The 22,730-nt window shown below is 45.4% G+C and overlaps 1 protein-coding gene across 3 annotated transcripts in view; it reads right to left on the minus strand.

Annotated features, from left to right (window-relative positions):
* Positions 1-16,672, minus strand: part of LOC129862004 (cyclin-dependent kinase 17-like) — a 71,431-nt gene extending 54,759 nt beyond the window's left edge. For 2 of the 3 annotated variants that reach the window (XM_055933275.1, XM_055933274.1), the window contains exon 1: positions 16,159-16,671. The gene's annotated coding sequence lies outside the window, so the exon portion shown is untranslated. Of the gene's footprint in view, positions 1-16,158 lie in introns of all 3 variants that reach the window. The other variant, XM_055933276.1, reaches the window with a different exon arrangement.
* Positions 16,673-22,730: the final 6,058 nt, after the last annotated feature.

The raw sequence follows: 22,730 nt of genomic DNA on the forward strand, positions 1-22,730 counted from the left end.
AGGTTAACACAGTGTCCAAAGAAGGGCCAGAAGTATACAGAATGGTGTCGTCTGCGTATAGATGGATCAGAGACTCACCAGCAGCAAGAGCGACATCATTGATGTATACAGAGAAGAGAGTCGGCCCAAGAATTGAACCCTGTGGCACCCCCATAGAGACTGCCAGAGGCCCGGACAACAGGCCCTCTGATTTGACACACTGAACTCTATCAGAGAAGTAGTTGGTGAACCAGGCGAAGCAATCATTTGAGAAACCAAGGCTGTTGAGTCTGCCAATGAGGATGTGGTGATTGACAGAGTCGAAAGCCTTGGCCAAGTCAATGAATACGGCTGCACAGTATTGTTTCTTATGGATGGCGGTTAAGATATCGTTTAGGACCTTGAGCGTGGCTGAGGTACACCCATGACCAGCTCTGAAACCAGATTGCATAGCGGAGACGGTGCGGTGGGATTCAAAATGGTCGGTAATCTGTTTGTTGACATGCCTTTCGAAGTCCTTAGAAAGGCAGGGTAGATATAGGTCTGTGGCAGTTTGGGTCAAGAGTGTCCCCCCTTTGAAGAGGGGGATGACCGCAGCTGCTTTCCAATCTTTGGGAATCTCAGACGACACGAAAGAGAGGTTGAACAGGCTAGTAATAGGGGTTGCAACAATTTCAGCAGATCCTTTTAGAAGGGTCCAGATTGTCTAGCCCAGCTGATTTGTAGGAGTCCAGATTTTGCAGCTCTTTCAGAACATCAGCTGACTAGATTTGGGAGAAGGAGAAATGGGGAAGGCTTGGGCGAGTTGCTGTGGGGGGTGCAGTGCTGTTGACCGGGGTAGGGGTAGCCAGGTGGAAAGCATGGCCAGCCGTAGAAAAATGCTTATTGAAATTCTCAATTATAGTGGATTTATCAGTGCTGACAGTGTTCCCTATCCTCAGTGCAGTGGGCAGCTGGGAGGAGGTGCTCTTATTCTCCATGGACTTTACGGTGTCCCAGAACGTTTTTTGAGTTTGTGTTGCAGGAAGCAAATTTCTGCTTGAAAAAGCTAGCCTTGGCTTTTCTAACTGCCTGTGTATATTGGTTTCTAACTTCCCTGAAAAGTTGCATATCACGGGGGCTGTTTGATGCTAATGAAGAACGCCACAGGATGTTTTTGTGTTGGTTAAGGGCAGTCAGGTCTGGAGAGAACCAAGAGCTATATCTGTTCCTGGTTCTAAATTTCTTGAATGGGGCATGCTTATTTAAGATGGTGAGGAAGGCATTTAAAAAAAATAACCAGGCATCCTTTACTGACGGGATGAGGGAGCGTGTTTCAGGGAGCTTTTGACAGTGATGAGTGGAGGTCATTTGACCGCTGACCCATTACGGATGCAGGCAATGAGGAAGTGATCGCTGAGATCTTGGTTGAAAACAGCAGAGGTGTATTTGGAGGGCAAGTTGGTTAGGATGATATCTATGAGGGTGCCCGTGTTTACAGATTTGGGGTGGTACCTGGTAGGTTCATTGATAATTTGTGTGAGATTGAGGGCATCAAGCTTAGATTGTAGGATGGCTGGGGTGTTATGCATGTCCCAGTTTAGGTCACCTAGCAGCACAAGCTCTGAAGATAGATGGGGGCAATCAGTTCACATATGGTGTCCAGAGCACAGCTGGGGGCAGAGGGTGGTCTATAGCAGGCGGCAACGGTGAGAGACTTGTTTTTAGAGAGGTGGATTTTTAAAAGTAGAAATTCAAATTGTTTGGGTACAGACCTGGATAGTAGGAGAGAACTCTGAGGTACAGTACATAATAAGGACATTAGTCAATTGAAATAATTTATTTATGTGAAATCTATGGATTTCTGATTGGGCAGGGATGCAGCCATGGGTGGGCCTGGGAGGGCACAGGCCTACCCAATTGGCAGCCAGGCCCATCCAATCAGAATTATCCCCCCCCTCACAATAGGGCTTTATTGCAGACAGAAATACTCCTCAGCAGCACACACATGCGGACTCCGACATTCCTCGTCCTAATATTTCTATATTTCTTAATTCCATTATTTTACTTTTAGATTTGTGTGTATTGTTGTGTATTATTAGATATTACTGCACTGTTGGGGCTAGGAACACAAGCCTTTCCCCTACACACGCAATACCGTCTGCTAAATATGTGCATGTGACCAATACCGTCTGCTAAATATGTGCATGTGACCAATACCGTCTGCTAAATATGTGCATGTGACCAATACCGTCTGCTAAATATGTGCATGTGACCAATACCGTCTGCTAAATATGTGCATGTGACCAATACCGTCTGCTAAATATGTGCATGTGACCAATACCGTCTGCTAAATATGTGCATGTGACCAATACCGTCTGCTAAATATGTGCATGTGACCAATACCGTCTGCTAAATATGTGCATGTGACCAATACCGTCTGCTAAATATGTGCATGTGACCAATACCATCTGCTAAATATGTGCATGTGACCAATAGAATTTGATTTGGCCACACCCCTCGTGTCTTATTGCTTAAATACACAGCTGAATCCTAGGACTGATGCGATCTGTCTGTTCACTAGCCAGCTGTGTACCAGCTCAACATATAAACAGAAAGAAAAGCAGGAGGCAACATCCGTGTTCCTTTGTTCATAATGGAGATCAAGCTAGAGATAGCCAACATCCCAAATGGGTCCCTATTCCCACAGGGCTCTGGTCTAAAGTAGTGCCCTAAATAGGGAGCAGGGTGCTATTTAAGACATAACCAGAGAAATCTGTTTGGTAATCTGGCCTTCGCTTTGTTCATAATGAGATAATCACTCAGGAGTGGTTTCATCAAAGACCCTGGCCTTGTGGAGAGTCACAAAGCACAACAGCAGCATACCACCCTGCATACCACTGCTGGCTTGCTTCTGAAGCTAAGCAGGGTTGGTCCTGGTCAGTCCCTGGATGGGAGACCAGATGCTGCTGGAAGTGGTGTTGGAGGGTCAGTAGGAGGCACTCTTTCCTCTGGTCTAAAAAAAATATCCCAATGCCCCAGGGCAGTGATTGGGGACACTGCCCTGTGTAGGGTGCCGTCTTTCGGATGGGACGTTAAACGGGTGTCCTGACTCTCTGAGGTCATTAAAGATCCCATGGCACTTATCGTAAGAGTAGGGGTGTTAACCCCGGTGTCCTGGCTAAATTCCCAATCTGGCCCTCAAACCATCATGGTCACCTAATAATCCCCAGTTTACAATTGGCTCATTCATCCCCCTCCTCTCCCCTGTAACTATTCCCCAGGTCGTTGCTGCAAATGAGAACGTGTTCTCAGTCAACTTACCTGGTAAAATAACGGTAAAATAAAATAAATAAATAAATAAAACAGCCAGCAACTCACACACACACACACACACACACACACACACACACACACACACACACGAGACAAAAGGCAACGACATTATCATCACAGAGGCCACCAATTATCAGCCTTTCTCTCCCCCTCTCGTCCACATAACAGCTCCTGTTTCACAGCCGCCAGTCACACACACAAAGGTGTGTGAGCTTCCTTATCGACAGTAAGGGCAGGTGGGAGCCAGAATATCAGAGGCTCAAAACACAGACATTGTTCTCTGTAGGCCTTTAGGGTTGACTCACAAATTACACCCTAATCCAACTATGTAGGGAATAGGAAGCCGCTTTAGATGTTCTGGTCAAAAGTAGTGCACTAAATAGGGAACAAAGTGCCATTTGGGATATACCTTAATAGCTTTAGAGAGGCTGTTTTTACCCCAGACCCAGCCTTCTCCTGCTGGAGTAAAGTTGCCTGTACTGTGAGGCTGTCCCAGACTAAAAAAAAAAAATTGGTTGACCGAAAGTCGTCTGCTCTTTCGACCAATAGAATATATGTATTTTTAAGTGTATTTTTCCATATATAGACCGACACACCCTATGTGTTTTAATACAATCAACTATATGCATTGAGCTTGTCTGATTTTTCAAACTTACGGTTTAATAAAATAAGAATCAAGCGTATGCCAACTACGCTCTCCTGCCTGCCGGACTACGCTCTCCTGCCTGCCGGACTACGCTCTCCTGCCTGCCGGACTACGCTCTCCTGCCTGCCGGACTACGCTCTCCTGCCTGCCGGACTACGCTCTCCTGCCTGCCGGACTACGCTCTCCTGCCTGCCGGACTACGCTCTCCTGCCTGCCGGACTACGCTCTCCTGCCTGCTGGACTACGCTCCTGCTGGATTTCACAGATTCTGACATTACTCTAAAGTTGCCAGGTAATAGGCTACACGAGGAGTCGGCAACCTTTCTCATGTATGTAAATATGTAGAAAATAACCTACATAAAGCCAACAAATAAAAACATTGCAGCCTGCAGTTAGAAAATATCCTGGCAAACATGCCCTGTCTGCAAGGAACTTAAAATAAAAAATTAAAATATATATATATTTTTAAATGTAACTAGGCAAGTCAGGTAAGAAGAAATGTGTATTTTCAATGGCGGCCTACTAGGGAGCAGTGGGTAAACTGCCTTGTTCAGGGGAAGAACAACAGATTTATAGTCAACCTTGTCAGCTCGGGGCTTTGATCTTGCAACCTTTCGGTTACTGGCCCAACGTTCTAACCACTAGGCTACCTACCACTAGGCTAACTGCTTGAGCTCCTGTTCCTCTTATAGAATATCAGCTCAAAAGTATTGTGGAGCTCCTGCACCTAAATATAAACAGTACCAGCATCCAAAATGAGTAACGGAACCTATTTCAGTGTAAGTCAAGCACTGATAAGAAGTAGGCCTATTTTATGACAATTTCTCTGGATCAGAGCATGACATTAAATGTACTCGGGTGATATATGCAATGGGGAATTGACATACACTAACAATCAAACAATTCACACAATGAAATTATTAAAACAATGAAAGTGCACAAACTGGCAGGAGAGAGCGCATTTTGAGGAGAAGTGCTTTGTGTATGTGGGCGCATGGTCAATCCGACGTCTGCATTGACCGTGCAGCATTTTCGGTGATACGGCAGAAGTCAGGTCATTCATACTTCTTGTGCTTCGCGGAGCAGCGCAGAGCTGTTGTCAAGGAAGTGAGTTTGTGTTTATACAGGATGTCCCGCCCCCACCTACCGTCAATCAATCATGTCAATGTGGAGCTATACAGAGCCCTCCACATTGTTACAACATTTGGGAGGTGCATGGCGATGCGGTACGGAGCGCGATGTGTGTGTGCGTCTGTTTTTCAGGCTGACCGTAAATTGAGAGAGTTGGGTGACAGGCCTGGGAGCTAAATTTGCTCACTAAGATTTGTTGTCTATGGCAACTGCATTTCAGGAGGGGCTGCATTGGGAGCCTGGGTGGCAGAATGCTATTATGTTAATGCAGCAGAGAAAGAGGAAGACTTGGTATGAATGGTTATTTATAGACCAGAGTTACAGGAATGGGGAGTGTGCGGTGTGGGTTCCGTGTGTGCGCGAGCGTGTGTCATGGCATCTGCTCTGTTGGGGACAAGTGAGAGGCGACACTAACCTTCAGCTAGCTGTCATTGGTCTGTCTGCTTAAAGGCCCAGTGCAGTAACAAATGTGATTTCCTGTGTTTTATAGAAATTATTCCACACTGAGATTGAAATAATACTCTAAAATTGTGAAACTGATGATAATACCCTTTCAGTGTAAGAGCTGTTTAAAAAGACAGCTTGAAAATTCAGCCTGTTTTGTGTGGGATGGAGTTTTGGCATAGCCTGACGACTCACACTAAATTCTTTGTTACTCTGTTGTTCACTACATACTTTAGTCTGAGACTGCCATCAGTGAAAGTCGCTTGTGGTGATGAGGGGCACGAGAGGTGTTGGACAAAACAAAGTCATCAGCGATAGGATCATCTCTAACCAATCAGAGTATCATCTCTAACCAATCAGAGTATCAAAGACAATTTACACATTTTCCAACCACCGCTTTACCAAAGATTTTCTATAGTGACAAGATAGACATGTGACTGCTCTAACAATGGAAATACATGTCCTTAAAGATGAAGGCATGCAGGGGGAACCAAGATCAGGTGGGACCATTCTAGCCAATGAGAGAGATCGACTCATCTTTGTATCTGTACCATTATAGCATCTGTGATAGCATCAAAGCTATCTCCATTTTAATGTAGTCAATTTTCTTCTTCTTCATTGGCTGATTTCTTCCAACTCATAGGAATCCCTACCCAGTTGACTATTTTAAAATGGTGGAACCCTCAATGGCAAAGTCCATGCTAAAATGGGTTATATCCATAATGAGTCATCTATCTCTATGACACCAGGCAAAACTCAGATTGTCTTGTCCCCCCCAATGTTTCCGAAATGCCACGCACTTATATCAGTGCATTCGTAGCAACCCAACCATTACTGGGGCGGCAGGTAGCCTAGTGGTTAGAGCTTTGGGCCAGTAACCGAAAGGTTGTTAGATCGAATCCCCGAGCTGATAAGGTAAAAATCTGTCGTTCTGCCCCTGAACAAGGCAGTTAACCCACTGTTCCTTGGCCGTCGTTGTAAATAAGAATTTGTTCTTAACTGACTTGCCTGGTTAAATAAAAAAATACATTTTATTCTATCAAATAAGTCTCACGTACCAAATTAGCAATTACATATTTTGTTGACCAAACTCAACACTCATTGACCTCCAAACAAAAATGATGAACAACGTGGGCTAAATGATCATGGACAGATTTTCAGCTATGCATAGTAGCAATGAACTGTATTTACAAATATAAAGTGGGTAGTGGAATCAATAGTATATATTAGAACAGCAGCTGGGGTCAATTCCATTGTGTGAGTGAGAGTAAGTAGTCAGTGCATATAGTCACTAAGGTGCATAGAGTCACTAAGGTGCATATAGTCACTAAGGTGCAGGACTGTTCAGGGAGACAGCTAGGTTTAGCTTTTGAGCAGTCTGATGGCCTGGTGGTAAAGGCTGTCTTGGAGCCTGTTGGTGCGAGACCTGATACTCTGGTACCGCTTGCCAGATGATAATAGAGTTAAGTCTGTGGCTCAGGTGACTGGAGTTCTTGACGATCTTTCGGGCCTTCCTGAGACATCTCCTGGTGTAGATGTCCCGGAGGGCAGGGAGCTGGCCCCCAGTGATGTATTGGGCCTTCCGCACCAACGTCTGTAGGGCCTTTTCGGTTGAGGGCGGTGCAGTTGCCGTACCAGGCGGTGATGGAGCTCTCGATTGTGCAGCTGTAGAACCGGGGTCTTTAAGGTGTCAGAATGGTTCAGTTCGGCTGGCACCTAGCCCAACTCTGCTAGCCGAACGAATGTGCTCACATAATCCCTTCAAAGACCTTCGCATGAAAAACGTTTTAAAAAGCGGCAATAGATTATTTTAACTAACCGAAGATAGGAAACGACAGGCTGTGGTCTATGGGAACAAATGAGCCATAGTGGGCAGAACAAACAAGGATGGAGTCAGAGCCAAGCATGAGCTAGAGAGATCCTATTGGCACATGGTGCTCAATCCACAAATGTGCTCGATCCATCTGGTTCCATCTCTCCCACTGCCCGCCAGTGGGCTTCCTCTCACTGCCATATTTGGTAGTGAGTGGAAACGCTAAGCAGATACTTCACATTTAAACATCCAGTGAAATATCTGTCTCATTGTTCAATCTGTCATAGTACTGTTTGTCCATTTTGAGACGCCATAGTAAATACTGGCTAACTCAAAATAGTCTGAATTAAACTCAGATAACTCAAGAAATCTGTCATTAATTTGATGTTTTTGCAGAAGAAATCTTAGTCGCGCAATTTTACATCTAACTGAGATGTTTCGTGCAGTATTTGTCAATGAAAGAATTTGCATGAAAATTAGTCATCTCTCAATGAATGACAACAAAGAATCCCTACTGTTGACCAATCACCGATGAAGGGGCGTAGACTTCAGCTCCGAACTTTGGCTTGCCTTCAGAAAAAAAATGTGTGCCAAAACAGCCGAAAAAAAAGTCCAAAAACATCACAAAATGTTGTCATATGCACAAACTCTTCCAAACCGCTTCGGCCAGGAAGCAGACGGACGCCTTTAGGCACAACAGCTTGACATTTCTGACACCAAAAACAAAAAATAACAGTCCCACAACCAGGTCTAAACATGAACTCAGGTTGACGTACTTTCCAACTGGTCTTGACTCCAACATAGGAGTAACAATATATACACACACTGGTTATTCCAACTTTACAATACCGGTAATCAGTACACTATAACAACCGGCTCCAGGCTAGATACACAATAGACTACACTTCTTTTGTAAAGCTAGTGCCTGCTCTGGGCCAGAACTCCCCTGTGTGTGTGTGTGTACACTGTCCCTCAGGCTGAGTGAGATCACATTCAGAACAATGACGTCTTCCTTCAGGACATCCTGCCACACACACACACGGAATGCCATGAAAACGACTGACTACCACTCGAGTCCTCCTTGAAGTGAACCCAGAGAAACACCCTCCTGCAGTCTGTCCTGTAAAGCTGCTCTACGGGGTTCTGTCTGCCAAGTAGCAAGGCTCTGTCATGCCAACTAATGTATCACCATGTATCTCATAGGGCCGGGACAATACCTGTATCGTGACAAGGAAACAAAACAAAGCAGATTTAACTTCTTTAGGAAAACTGCCGAAATGTTGGCAACTAACATCATTATGTTGTCATCTAGAGTCACATTGATTTATTTTCCAAGCTATAAACAAACAATATTTGACATACAACAGATTTTTAGAGGACCAAAGAGTTTGGTCTGCTTCGTGTTTTCATTTTTGCCATGGAAAAATATTGTGAACTCAACTCAGCAAAAAAAAAAAAAACGGTCTCTCACTGTCAACTGCATTTATTTTCAGCAAACTTAACATGTGTAAATATTTGTATGAACATAACAAGATTCAGTAATTGAGACAAATTGAATAAGTTCAACAGACATGTGACTAACAGAAATGGAATAATGTGTCCCTGAACAGGGGGTGGGGTCAAAATCAAAAGTAACAGTCAGTATCTGGTGTGGCCACCAGCTGCATTAAGTACTGCAGTGCATCTCCTCCTCATAGACTGCACCAGATTTACCAGTTCATGCAGTGAGATGTTACCCCACTCTTCCACCAAGGCACATGCAAGTTCCCAGACATTTCTGGGGGGAATGGCCCTAGCCCTCACCCTCCAATTCAACAGGTCCCAGACGTGCTCAATGGGATTGAGATCCGGGCTCTTCACTGGCCATGGCAGAACACTGACATTCCTGTCTTGGAGGAAATCACACAGAAAACGAGCAGTATGGCTGGTGGCATTGACATGCTGGAGGGTCATGTCAGGATGATCCTGCAGGAAGGGTACCACGAGGGAGGATGTCTTCCCCGTAACGCACAGCATTGAGATTGCCTGCAATGGCAACAAGCTCAGTCCGATGATGCTGTGACACACCGCCCCAGACCATGACAGACCCTCCAACCTCCAAATCGATCCCTTTCCAGAGTACAGACCTCGGTGTAACGCTCATTCCTCCGATGATAAACGCAAATCCGACTATCACCCCTGGTGAGACAAAACCACGACTCGTCGGTGAAGAACACTTTTTACCAGTCCTGTCTGGTCCAGCGACGGTGGGTTTGTGCCCATAGGTGACGTTGTTGCCGGTGATGTCTGGTGAGGACCTGCCTTACAACAGATCTACAAGCCCTCAGTCCAGCCTTTCTCAGCCTATTGCGGACAGTCTGAGCACTGATGGACAGATTGGCAATTCCTGGTGTAACTCGGGCAGTTGTTGTTGCCTTCCTGTACCTGTCCACCAGGTGTGATGTTCAGATGTACCGATCGTGTGTAGGTGTTGTTACACGTGGTCTGCCACTGTGAGGACGATCAGCTGTCCGTCCTGTCTCCCTGTAGCGCTGTCTTGTCCGTACTGTGAGACGCCTATTGCAATATATTGCCCTGGTCACATCTGCAGTCCTCATGCCTCCTTGCAGCATGGCTAAGGCACGTTCACGCAGATGAGCAGGGACCCTGGGCATCTTTCTTTTGGAGTATTTCAGAGTCAGTAGAAAGGCCTCTTTAGTGTCCTAAGTTTTCATAACTGTGACCTTAATTGCCTATCGTCTGTAAGCTGTTAGTATCTTAACAACCGCTCCACAGGTGCATGTTCATAAATTGATTATGGTTCATTGAAAAAGCATGGGAAACAGTGTTTAAACCATTTACAATGAAGATATTTGGATTTTTACAAATTATCTTTGAAAGACAGGGTCCTGAAAAAGGGACGTTACTTTTTTTGCTGAGTTTAGTATCGTCCCCGCCCTTGTATCCAAACACACCAAGAAAGTCGTGAAGAGGGCACAACACCACCTTCTCTACACCATGAGACTGAAAAGATTTGTCATGGGTCCCCAGATCCTCAAAAAGTTCTACAGCTGCACCATCGAGATCATCCTGAGTGGTTGCATCACCGCCTGGTATGGCAACTGCTCGGCATCTGACGGTACAGTACATCACTGGGGCCAAGCTTCCTAACATCCAGGACCTATATACTAGACCCCAAAAAATTGTCAAAGACTCTAGTCAGCCAAGTCATAGACTGTTCTCTCTGCTACCGCTTGGCAAGCAGTACCGGAGCGCCAAGTCTCAGACCAAAAGGCTCCTTAACAGCTTCTACCCCCAAGCTGTAAGACTGCTGAACAATTAATCAAATGGCCACCCGGTCTATTTACATTGACACCCCCCTTTGTTTTTACGCTGCTGCAACTCGCTGCCTATTATCTATGAATAGTCACTTTACAAATTACCTCGACTAACCTGTACCCCCGCACATTGACTCAGTACCCCCTGTATGCCGCGTTATTGTTATGTAAATGTAGTAAATGTATTGTGTTACTTTGATTTTTTTACTTTATTTTGTAAATATTTTCTTAACTCTATTTCTTGAAATGCATTGTTGGTCAAGGGATTGTAAGTAAGCATTTCACAGTAAGGTCTACACCTGTTGTATTTGGCGCATGTGACAAATAACATTTGATTTGATCTCCATTCTCCACACGACACAAATTCAAAAGAAACGTGAAGATAATCACTAATATTTCTTTGGGATCTTGGATGCAATCCATTATATTTAACTCACATTAATAGAGAATGTACAGAATGTAGGTTTTACATAGAGGTAAACTAAAGACTTCTGGGAGAGGATTGGCATATATACGAAGGATTTCATTTTAAAGGATTTCATTCAAAAATGATTTTGTTCTAGAAAATATTTTGGAAAACAAACAAGTTTAGATTATTAGGATCCCCATTAACTACGGCACATGCAGCAGCGCCTCTTCCTAGGGGTCCACTTAAAACATAAAGCGTGAGAGATTTAAAATATAAAGTAAATGAATGTTGGGTACCATCACTTCACAATAATACGGTCAACTCATTTGAATTCAGTCACTTTTTGACGGCACCCCTTTTTGATTTGAACGAAACCTTACATACATATTAGCCCATTATAGAAGTGCTCAGAAAGTGACTTCTTGGACCTGAACGCCAACACATTCAAGAGATACAGGTGCTCAAAATGGCCCCATGTTGCATACCCCACTATACCATAAGACAGGGGTGTCAAAGTCAAATGGACGGAGGGCCAAATAAAAAATTTAGCTACAAGCCGAGGGCCGGACTGTTCGAATGTTCATTGAAAATTTTTTAAATGACGCATATAGTCTAGTGAACCTAATTGAACCTACTGAAAACCTAACAAATATATTCCAATATGATCAGATAAATAAAGCAATATTTTCTTATGGCTCTGTCAGTAATCTTTAATTTTCAACAGACACAAAAGACAAATTTCCTTTATATAAAAATCCCCATAACATGAACATTAAATGAAAGAAACCGGTATTCAAGGCACCATCAGTAGCCTATATTTTCTATTTTAGCAAAAGTGGGCTAAATTTACTTCAAAGAAAAAAACAATAATAGCAATTTTCTATCATCCACTCAACTGAAATATTTTTAAAATATAATTGGATTGAAATACAATAAAATAAAGTGCAAAAATCTATTAATCAAAAACAACACTTTGTTTAAGGAGAAGTAACATGCAGTGAAAACAAATATTAAACTTTAACTTTTAAACTTGAACTGAGTAAAAACTCTAAATATGTGATTGCACAGTAATGTTCACTTGTTTGAGGTTGAGGGTGATACTTGGTGGTGTCCCATCTTTTCCACAAGTTCATCAATGTTCGGGGTAAGGCTCTGAGCTGAGGAAATCCTCAGAATTGAGTGGAGGTGTTCAGCAGTAAGTCGACTTCTGTGTGATGTTTTGTTCAGGTTCATCAAAGAAAACAGTTGTTCACACAGGTATGTGCTGCCAAACATAGACAACGTTTGAGCAGCCTGGATGCGCAGCTGGGGCATTGTGTCGGGGAGGAAACGGGCGAACTCCGCAGCACCCACTGCCGCATATTTTGCCCTCAGTGCATCATTGCATTGGAGGTCAATCAACTCCATTTGGAGGTTTGGTGGTGAGCTTTCCACGTCAACAGCAAATGGGTTACCGAGCAGTTCCAACCTGCTTTTTTGTGCTTCAAAGTCAGCAAATCGGCGTCGAAAGTCAGCGGCAAGCATACCTATTTTATCAGCCAACTGTGCGCTCGGGAACGCACTGGTAGAAAGCTTCTCTTTCATGGTCTGGCAGCTGGGAAAGTGGCTCAAATTTTCTTTCCGCATCTGCGTCTCCCACAGAGTCAGTTTGGTTTTAAATGCCTTCACTGTACTGTACATATCAGAGATGACATGATCCCGACCCTGCAGCTGCAAGTTCATTGCATTCAGATGACTCGTAATGTCACACAGAAAAGCCATTTCACACAGAAACATTTCGTCTCGGAGTTGTGTTGTGTCTTTCCCTTTGCTGTCCAAGAACAGACAAATCTCCTCACGAAGCTCGAAACATCTTTGAAGCACCTTTCCCTGGCTTAGCCATCGCACCTCTGTGTGATAAGGCAAATCACCATGCTCCGTTTCTAACTCCGTCAGAAATGCCTTGAACTGGCGGTGATTCAAACCTTTGGCTCTGATAAAGTTAACTGTGCGCGTGATGATGCTCATTACATGCTCCATTTTCAAGGCTTTACCGCACAACGCTTCCTGGTGTATGATACAATGATAAGCTGTCAGCTCACCTGTCGCGTTTTCCTCTTGCATCTTTTCCCGTATCTTCGCCACCAGTCCGCTCCTGTGTCCACACATCGCAGGTGCTCCGTCGGTTGTCAAACCCACGAGTTTTTCCCAAGGCAGCTCCATCTCATTTACACATCTTGACACCTCTTCATACAAATCATGCCCCGTAGTTGTGCCATGCATAGGACGTAAAGCCAAAAACTCCTCTGTCACGCTTAGGCTGGAGTCCACTCCGCGGATGAAAATTGACAACTGGGCAATGTCAGAAATGTCGGTGCTCTCATCCACAGCCAAGGAATATGCAATGAAATCTTTTCCCTTTTTCACAAGCTGCTCTTTTAGATTGATGGACAACTGGTCTACTCTCTCGGCAATGGTGTTTCTGCTCAGACTCACATTTAAAAAGAGTTGCCTTTTTTCTGGGCAAACTTCGTCACAAACTTTAATCATGCAGTTTTTGATGAAATCCCCCTCCGTAAATGGCCGGGCTGATTTAGCGATCTCTTCTGCCAAAATAAAACTGGCCTTGACAGCAGCCTGGCCTTGTGATTTGGCTTTTTTGAACAGAGCCTGTCGAGATTTGAGGCCTCGTTTTAATTCCTCTGCCTTTTGTAGCCTTTGTTCCATGTCCATATTCTTGTTTTTGTCCGCGTGTTTCGTTTCATAATGTCGTCTCAGATTATACTCTTTCAGTACCGCCACACTTTCTCCACACAGAAGACACACAGGTTTTCCAGCTACCTCCGTGAACATATACTCCGACTCCCACCTTGTTTGAAACCCCCGGTTCTCAGTGTCCACCTTCCGTTTTGCCATTTTTGATGGGTATCTGAAAGTTAATTTTACTGTGATGCTGACGACTGCTGTGCCAATAAATATTGAAATGAAGCAGCCTACTGCTCGGTGCGTCACCGTTGCATTGTGGGAAATGTAGTATTGGTGCGTGTAAAAGATCTGCGGGCTGCCGGCTTGCTGCGGTCTGCGGGCCGGTTCTAATAATAAATCAAGATCATCCCAGGGGCCGTAAAAAACCTTCTCGCGGGCCGGATGTGGCCCGCGGGCCTTGACTCTGACATATGTGCCATAAGACATCCATGTCATAGCTTCACACTGAACTTATATTTTTACAAGGAGCACAGGTGTGCCTAAGTTGAAAAATGTAGGCGCACAATGAAAAATATTTGAGGTATTGAAGCTAGAATCCATTTTTCTAGGTGTACTGGTGGTCCTAAATTTAAATTCCAGGTCGCACAGAAAACTATTTACACGTACGCGAGTAAAATGGTCGCACTGTAGAGCCCTGCACATCTTCATCACTGGAAAAGACAAATGGTTTAGATTGATATCATTTAAAAAGGTTTACAAACAGTGTTTCAGATTTTTTTTCTCATAATAAAAATGGACATTTAACGCAAATTATCAAAAAAACATGTAAACTCCAATTTTTAAAATATATTTACAGATGTTGTAGCTTAGTTCCTATTTGACATCGTCTACGGTTTGTGTTGTGCTGCCCTCGGTTGAGACAGCAGGCTCTTGAATAAATTGGTAATCAGATATTAACATCAACATTCAAATGGTATAAAGATGGTTGGAGGTCCACACATCAGATAATGTTGACTTGAATGGGAATATCAGTTGTTTTAAATTATACTGTCAATCATCCATAGGAAACCTATTGTAAATCATAGAAATATAGACAATAGAATAGACGTGACCATTTAAGTTGGCATTCAACAGTGGGTGGACCAGCGGTCATTTTTAATGGTAGGAATTAATTATATTTCTATGACTGAAATGACACTCATCCTGTATTCAAGAGCATGTTGTGTCTCAATCGATGACAGGCACAACACAAAAACCTCAGATGATGTGAAATAGGGTGTAAGCAACAACATAAAGGAGGACAGAGACTCTGCATTAAGGCACAGCTCTTAAGAAAAGCTTTCAAGGACCTCTGCTAATTATGTTTTCTTGTCCCTCAGATCTGACGACACCATTATATAGCTTTGTTTGTGGTCTATGTTGTGTGTTTTGGATTGTGTTTTTTTTTTTGGGGGGGGGGGGGGGGGGGGGGGGGGGGGCTTAGGTGTGAGAAGCTCTTTACAAATTAAATGAATTATTATAATATGAGAAAAAAATTGTGGCTTACGCATTTTTTAAAATATTTGACATTGTTTAAAAATTACCCCAAACTTTTTTTTTTTTTTTTACATTTTCAATAAATAATAAAATAGATCAAATAGTTTGTACGCTTATAAATGAGATCAAACAACAATGTATATTTTACAGTGATGAAGACGGTTGTCTCATGGTTGGGGGGGGGATGCAAAATGTGACAACTTTGAGCAGCTTTATCTCTTGAATGTTTTGGCATTCAGGTCCAAAAATTTAACTTTCTGACCACTTCTTCCATGGGCAAACATATGGAATGTTGTTTATATCAAAAGGGATGCTGTCAAAAAGTGTTTGAATTTAAATGGGTTTACCCAATACAAGCCCACATAAGCCTACATTCTAAACAAGTAAGGATAATGTGGTGGGTTTTTTGCCAAATATGTTTTCAATTAATATTTTATTTTGGTTCCTCTTAAACCCTGTTTTGGGAAATAATTGTACCTTTCCTTATCAAACAAGAACATATTTCTGCGAATTCAGCACCAAATAGTGCACACTTATCTATCCCACATAAAACATGATAGTAGCGGCGTGCCTTTTAGACGTGTAATTATTCTCAGTGGAGAGGGTATCCAGTTTACATCCCAAAGCCAAGTAGGCAGGACCGGATAACTCCAATAGAAAACAGCCTGTCCCCAACAATAACAAATTGAAATGCATGGACAAACACACAGCAGTGAAGAAAACATTGTTACCCCATTTTGTGACAATGCAGGTTAGAATGTGTCTTGTCGTTGTTGTTCTATGAATGTAGCCACCGCAAGCCGTTATCACCAAGCCACTTGTACAGTAGGCTAACATTTGTTGCAATATCGGACCCATAAGAAAATGTAACTATAGCGCTCACCAGAAACGATGTGCGTTGTTCCGACCAGTATCCCTGTCCCCGGAGTTTCTTTTCAGGCCGGATGCAGTCCTTCCACACGCCGTAAAAAGAGGAATAATTTGTTGTCTGCGTGTACTAGTTTATTATCTCCGATAATGTCGCCTAAATATGCGAAGGTGTTGCTTCCAGCATGACTATTGAGGATTCGAAGTTATAACCCTGGTGGAAAAGAAGCAGTAGCGAGTGTTCCGTTCCCTTTTCGGTAGGAGAACATACCAGTTGTGCGAACCGATGATCACAATAGATCGCTCGTGAGGGGTGCTTGCCTGCTTAGGCCGCGTTAAAATGCTAGTCGGAACTATGACACTTAGAAATGTCCGACTTGATGAGTCGTTCAACACGGCACGTGTATAACTATAACTAGTTAGCAAGTCGGAAATTTCCGAGTTTCCAAGTTTCCACAAGTAGTTGAACACAGCACTGCTGCTTACTAACTACTACCACCGCAGTGTCATCAAAAAAACATTTTCAGACAGAAGAATTTCAACCATGGTCACTAGGTGAAATAGCGCCACCCTTCGCTGTGATCGCTACCGGATACCATACACACCGGACAGGACAGCAGTGTTGTACTGTTCGGTCTTGAGACCACATTGAGAATATTGCCTTGGTGTCGGATACATTTTTACTCGATCTAAGAAAGTGAGGACTCGTAATTTATTTCCGAGACCAGCTCATTAAAAAAAAAAAAAACTCGTAGCCTGATTATCAGCTCCCATTCAGTCAGCGCATAAAATCTCTTTGCCAGGTCAAATATCCACGCTTCTTTCATGACACATTCATTTCTTATCGCCTATTGAAACCTGGGCTTGCTACTTTACTCGTAAGATTGCTGATTTCTACTTTCGTTGATAAAATATCCACAAACGTTGTTGCGCTCATCAGAATGTCTTTAAATCTGTTTTACCCATTTCATATGTATATACTGTATTCTAGTCAAAGCCTGTCCTATTTAACTATTCCTGTACACATAATATTCTTCTGATATACTACTTATTCTAACCGTAAGCATATACATATTGTCTATATATCCCATCACATATTTATATATATAGTGTAACGACCCTGGGTTTATAAAAGCGGATATCGACTCTGCCGTTTGAGCGTGCTTTTGGGGCACAGTCGATAGCGCGCTGGACCTCGGGCTAGGGTTCGGGGCCTGCTCCCTGCCTGTTTCATTACCAATCAAAAGTTTGGAAACACTTACACATTCAAGGGTTTTTCTTTATTTGTACTATTTTCTACATTGTAGAATTATAGTGAAGACATCAAAACTATGAAATAACACATATGGAATCATTTAGTAACCAAAAAAGTGTTAAACAAATCAAAATATATTTTATATTTGAGATTCTTCAAAGTAGCCACCCTTTGTCTTGATGACAGATTTGCACACTCATGGCATTCTCTCAACCAGCTTCACCTGGAATGTTTTTCAAACAGTCTTGAAGAAATTCCCACATATGCTGAGCACTTGTTGGCTGCTTTTCCTTCACTCTGCGGTCCAACTCAAGACAAAGAGTGGCTACTTTGAAGAGTCTATATTATATATTTTGATTTGTTTAACACTTTTATAGTTACTTTATGACTCCATATGTGTTATTTCATAGTTTTGATGTCTTCACTCTTATTCTACAATGTAGAAAATAGTACAAATAAAGAAAAACCCTTGAATGAGTAGGTGTGTCCTAACTTTTGACTGGTAGTGTATATATACTCCAGACTCCGACATTGCTCGTCCTAATATTTCAATATTTCTTGATTCCATTATTTTACTTGTTAGATACGTGTGTATTGTTGTCTATTGTTGGTTATTACTCTACTGTTGGAGCTAGGAACACAAGCATTTCGCTACACCAAAAATAACATCTGATAAATATGTGTATGCGGCCAATAAAATGTGATTCGATTTGAAGTCGCTGGTAGGGAACAGTGGTGGATATTGTTTGAAAGTTGCTCTTACTAGTTATTTTTACAGTGGCTCTCTATTTTCCCTCAGCATGCATTTCTTCACCATTCTGAACGTTTAAAGAATCCATTTTTTTTCCTGAAATAGGAACCCAAAATACTGGACATTTTTAACTGTAATTATGGTGGCGATTTGACATTATTACAATCTTGGTCTTGACTCAGACTTGATTAGTACCGATCTTGGACTTGAATCGGACTTGCATTTTTCTGGTCTCTGTCTTGACTCGGTCTCACCCCCCATCCTCCTCCTCCTTTTGGTCTTGAATCAGTCTCACCCCCCCCCCCCTCCTCCTTTTGGTCTCTGTCTTGAATCGGTCTCTCCCCCCCTCCTCCCCCCCTCCTCCTCCTTTTGGTCTCTGTCTTGAATCGGTCTCACCCCCCCCCCCCCCCTCCTCCTCCTTTTGGTCTCTGTCTTGAATCGGTCTCACCCCCCCTCCTCCTCCTTTTGGTCTCTGTCTTGAATCGGTCTCACCACCCCTCCTCCTTTTGGTCTCTGTCTTGAATCAGTCTCACCCCCCCCTCCTCCTTTTGGACTCTGTCTTGAATCGGTCTCACCCCCCCCCCCCCCCTCCTCCTCCTTTTGGTCTCTGTCTTGAATCGGTCTCACCACCCCCCCCCCCTTCCTCCTCCTTTTGGTCTCTGTCTTGAATCGGTCTCACCCCCCCCTCCTCCTCCTTTTGGTCTCTGTCTTGAATCGGTCTCACCCCCCCTCCTCCTCCTTTTGGTCTCTGTCTTGAATCGGTCTCACCCCCCCCTCCTCCTCCTTTTGGTCTCTGTCTTGAATCGGTCTCACCACCCCTCCTCCTCCTTTTGGTCTCTGTCTTGAATCAGTCTCACCCCCCCCTCCTCCTCCTTTTGGTCTCTGTCTTGAATCGGTCTCACCCCCCCCCCCCCCCCTCCTCCTCCCTTTGGTCTCTGTCTTGAATCGGTCTCACCCCCCCCCTCCTCCTTTTGGTCTCTATCTTCATTCGGTCTCACCCCCCTCCTCCTCCTTTTGGTTTCTGTCTTGAATCGGTCTCACCCCCCCCCCCCCCCTCCTCCTTTTGGTCTCTGTCTTGATTCGGTCTCACCCCCCCTCCTCCTCCTTTTGGTCTCTGTCTTGAATCGGTCTCACCCCCCCCCCCCCCCTCCTCCTCCTTTTGGTCTCTGTCTTGATTCGGTCTCACCCCCCCTCCTCCTCCTTTTGGTCTCTGTCTTGAATCGGTCTCACCCCCCCCCCCCCCCCTCCTCCTTTTGGTCTCTGTCTTGATTCGGTCTCACCCCCCCTCCTCCTCCTTTTGGTCTCTGTCTTGAATCGGTCTCACCCCCCCCCCCCCCCCCCCCCTCCTCCTTTTGGTCTCTGTCTTGATTCGGTCTCACCCCCCTTCCTCCTCCTTTTGGTCTCTGTCTTGAATCGGTCTCACCCCCCCCCCCCCCCCCCCCCTCCTCCTTTTGGTCTCTGTCTTGATTCGGTCTCACCCCCCTTCCTCCTCCTTTTGGTCTCTGTCTTGAATCGGTCTCACCACCCCTCCTCCTCCTTTTGGTCTCTGTCTTGAATCAGTCTCACCCCCCCCTCCTCCTCCTTTTGGTCTCTGTCTTGAATCGGTCTCACCCCCCCCCCCCCCCCCCCTCCTCCTCCCTTTGGTCTCTGTCTTGAATCGGTCTCACCCCCCCCCCTCCTCCTTTTGGTCTCTATCTTCATTCGGTCTCACCCCCCTCCTCCTCCTTTTGGTTTCTGTCTTGAATCGGTCTCACCCCCCCCCCCCCCCTCCTCCTTTTGGTCTCTGTCTTGATTCGGTCTCACCCCCCCTCCTCCTCCTTTTGGTCTCTGTCTTGAATCGGTCTCACCCCCCCCCCCCCTCCTCCTCCTTTTGGTCTCTGTCTTGATTCGGTCTCACCCCCCCTCCTCCTCCTTTTGGTCTCTGTCTTGAATCGGTCTCACCCCCCCCCCCCCCCCCCCTCCTCCTTTTGGTCTCTGTCTTGATTCGGTCTCACCCCCCCTCCTCCTCCTTTTGGTCTCTGTCTTGAATCGGTCTCACCCCCCCCCCCCCCCCCCCTCCTCCTTTTGGTCTCTGTCTTGATTCGGTCTCACCCCCCTTCCTCCTCCTTTTGGTCTCTGTCTTGAATCGGTCTCACCCCCCCCCCCCCCCCTCCTCCTCCTTTTGGTCTCTGTCTTGAATCGGTCTCACCCCCCCCCCCCCCCCCTCCTCCTCCTTTTGGTCTCTGTCTTGATTCGGTCTCACCCCCCCCCCCCTCCTCCTTTTGGTCTCTGTCTTGATTCGGTCTCACCCCCCCCCTCCTCCTCCTTTTGGTCTCTGTCTTGAATCGGTCTCACCCCCCCCCCCCCCCTCCTCTTCCTTTTGGTCTCTGTCTTGAATCGGTCTCACCCCCCCCCCCTCCTCCTTTTGGTCTCTGTCTTGATTCGGTCTCACCCCCCCCCCCCCCCTCCTCCTTTTGGTCTCTGTCTTGATTCGGTCTCACCCCCCCCCCCCTCCTCCTTTTGGTCTCTGTCTTGATTCGGTCTCACCCCCCCCCTCCTCCTCCTTTTGGTCTCTGTCTTGAATCGGTCTCACCTCCCCCCCCCCCCCCTCCTCTTCCTTTTGGTCTGTCTTGAATCGGTCTCATCCCCCCCCCCCCCTCCTCTTCCTTTTGGTCTCTGTCTTGAATCGGTCTCACCCCCCCTCCTCCTTTTGGTCTCTGTCTTGATTCGGTCTCACCCCCCCCCCCCCCTCCTTTTGGTCTCTGTCTTGATTCGGTCTCACCCCCCCCCCTCCTCCTTTTGGTCTCTGTCTTGAATCGGTCTCACAGACCCCCCCCCCCCCCCCTCCTCCTCCTTTTGGTCTCTGTCTTGAATCGGTCTCACCCCCCCCCCTCCTCTTCTCTTCCTTTTGGTCTCTGTCTTGAATCGGTCTCACCTCCCCCCCCCCCCCCCTCCTCTTCCTTTTGGTCTGTCTTGAATCGGTCTCATCCCCCCCCCCCCCTCCTCTTCCTTTTGGTCTCTGTCTTGAATCGGTCTCACCCCCCCTCCTCCTTTTGGTCTCTGTCTTGATTCGGTCTCACCCCCCCCCCCCCCTCCTTTTGGTCTCTGTCTTGATTCGGTCTCACCCCCCCCCCTCCTCCTTTTGGTCTCTGTCTTGAATCGGTCTCACAGACCCCCCCCCCCCCCTCCTCCTCCTTTTGGTCTCTGTCTTGAATCGGTCTCACCCCCCCCCCTCCTCTTCTCTTCCTTTTGGTCTCTGTCTTGAATCGGTCTCACCCCCCCCCCCCCCCCCTCCTCTTCCTTTTGGTCTCTGTCTTGAATCGGTCTCACCCCCCCCCCCCCCACCCCCCTCCTCTTCCTTCTGGTCTCTGTCTTGAATCGGTCTCACCCCCCCCAGCCCCCCCCCCTCCTCCTCCTTTTGGTCTCTGTCTTGAATCGGTCTCACCCCCCCCCCCCCTCCTCTTCCTTTTGGTCTTGGCTTTGACTAAGACTCGATTAGTACCGATCCTGGTCTTGAATCGGTCTCACTTTAGGTGGCGTCGAACACAACACTGCAGGACAGCCGGTGTAATGTCGCCCCACAGTGGCCTCTGGTGGAGGTTGCTTCCATGGACCCATTGAAATCACATCTAGATACTGTATGAATCTGTGTCATATAATCCCCACTGGTTTGATTTACTGAAGATTGTTCCTCTCTATGGAAAAATGAATTGGGAATGTACTCTGCAACCATGTATTTTAGGAATTTCTTGAGACAGTATTTATTTAATCGGACAAAATCTATTTGTCGCAATATATATTTGTTGCTTTTTTGAAAAGCTTAATATAATCAAAAAACACTGATGTTGTAGGAAAATAGCAGTCCATCTTGTGTGTGAGATGGAGAGGGATGTTTTTAATGTTCCATGTTGATGTTAGTATGAATCTCTTCACCACTATGCTGCTGTTCATTCTCACCACAGGAGACACACACACACACACACACACACACACACACACACACACACACACACACACACACACACACACACACACACACACACACACACACACACACACACACACACACACACACACACACACACACACACACACACACAAAATCCTTCCTCCAACCTACTTTGGCCACCTGATCAACAATCCATCAAGTACCTCCACCCTGGATAGCCTAGTCTACTTCTCTCTCTTGACAATGTCCACATTCACTCCGTTCTGGGTCAGGGCCAGCTATTCAGGTGGGGAAATATTCAGCAAACAGAAGCCTACATACTTTCCTGTCAGAGTTTCTACCGAGCAGAGAGGACAGCCTTGTTGAAGGGGCCCAGCTCAGTTCCATCTGGATGGAGAGATCTGGTGGTGTGTGTGTGTGTGTGTGTGTGTGTGTGTGTGTGTGTGTGTGTGTGTGTGTGTGTGTGTGTGTGTGTGTGTGTGTGTGTGTGTGTGTGTGTTCGGTTCTGTCTGGACAGAGAGATTTGCGGGAGGCAACACAGGCCAGTCTGTGCTCTCAAAATCAGTTCTGTCATTCCAGGACTTGGACTTGCAGACAGTGTTGTAGTAGTTGCAAGTCATCCATTGCTTCCGTGTCGGATAAGTGTAAACATTA

Source organism: Salvelinus fontinalis, chromosome 9 (assembly GCF_029448725.1).
Source record: "Salvelinus fontinalis isolate EN_2023a chromosome 9, ASM2944872v1, whole genome shotgun sequence".
In the NCBI taxonomy this organism is placed as follows: domain Eukaryota; kingdom Metazoa; phylum Chordata; class Actinopteri; order Salmoniformes; family Salmonidae; genus Salvelinus; species Salvelinus fontinalis.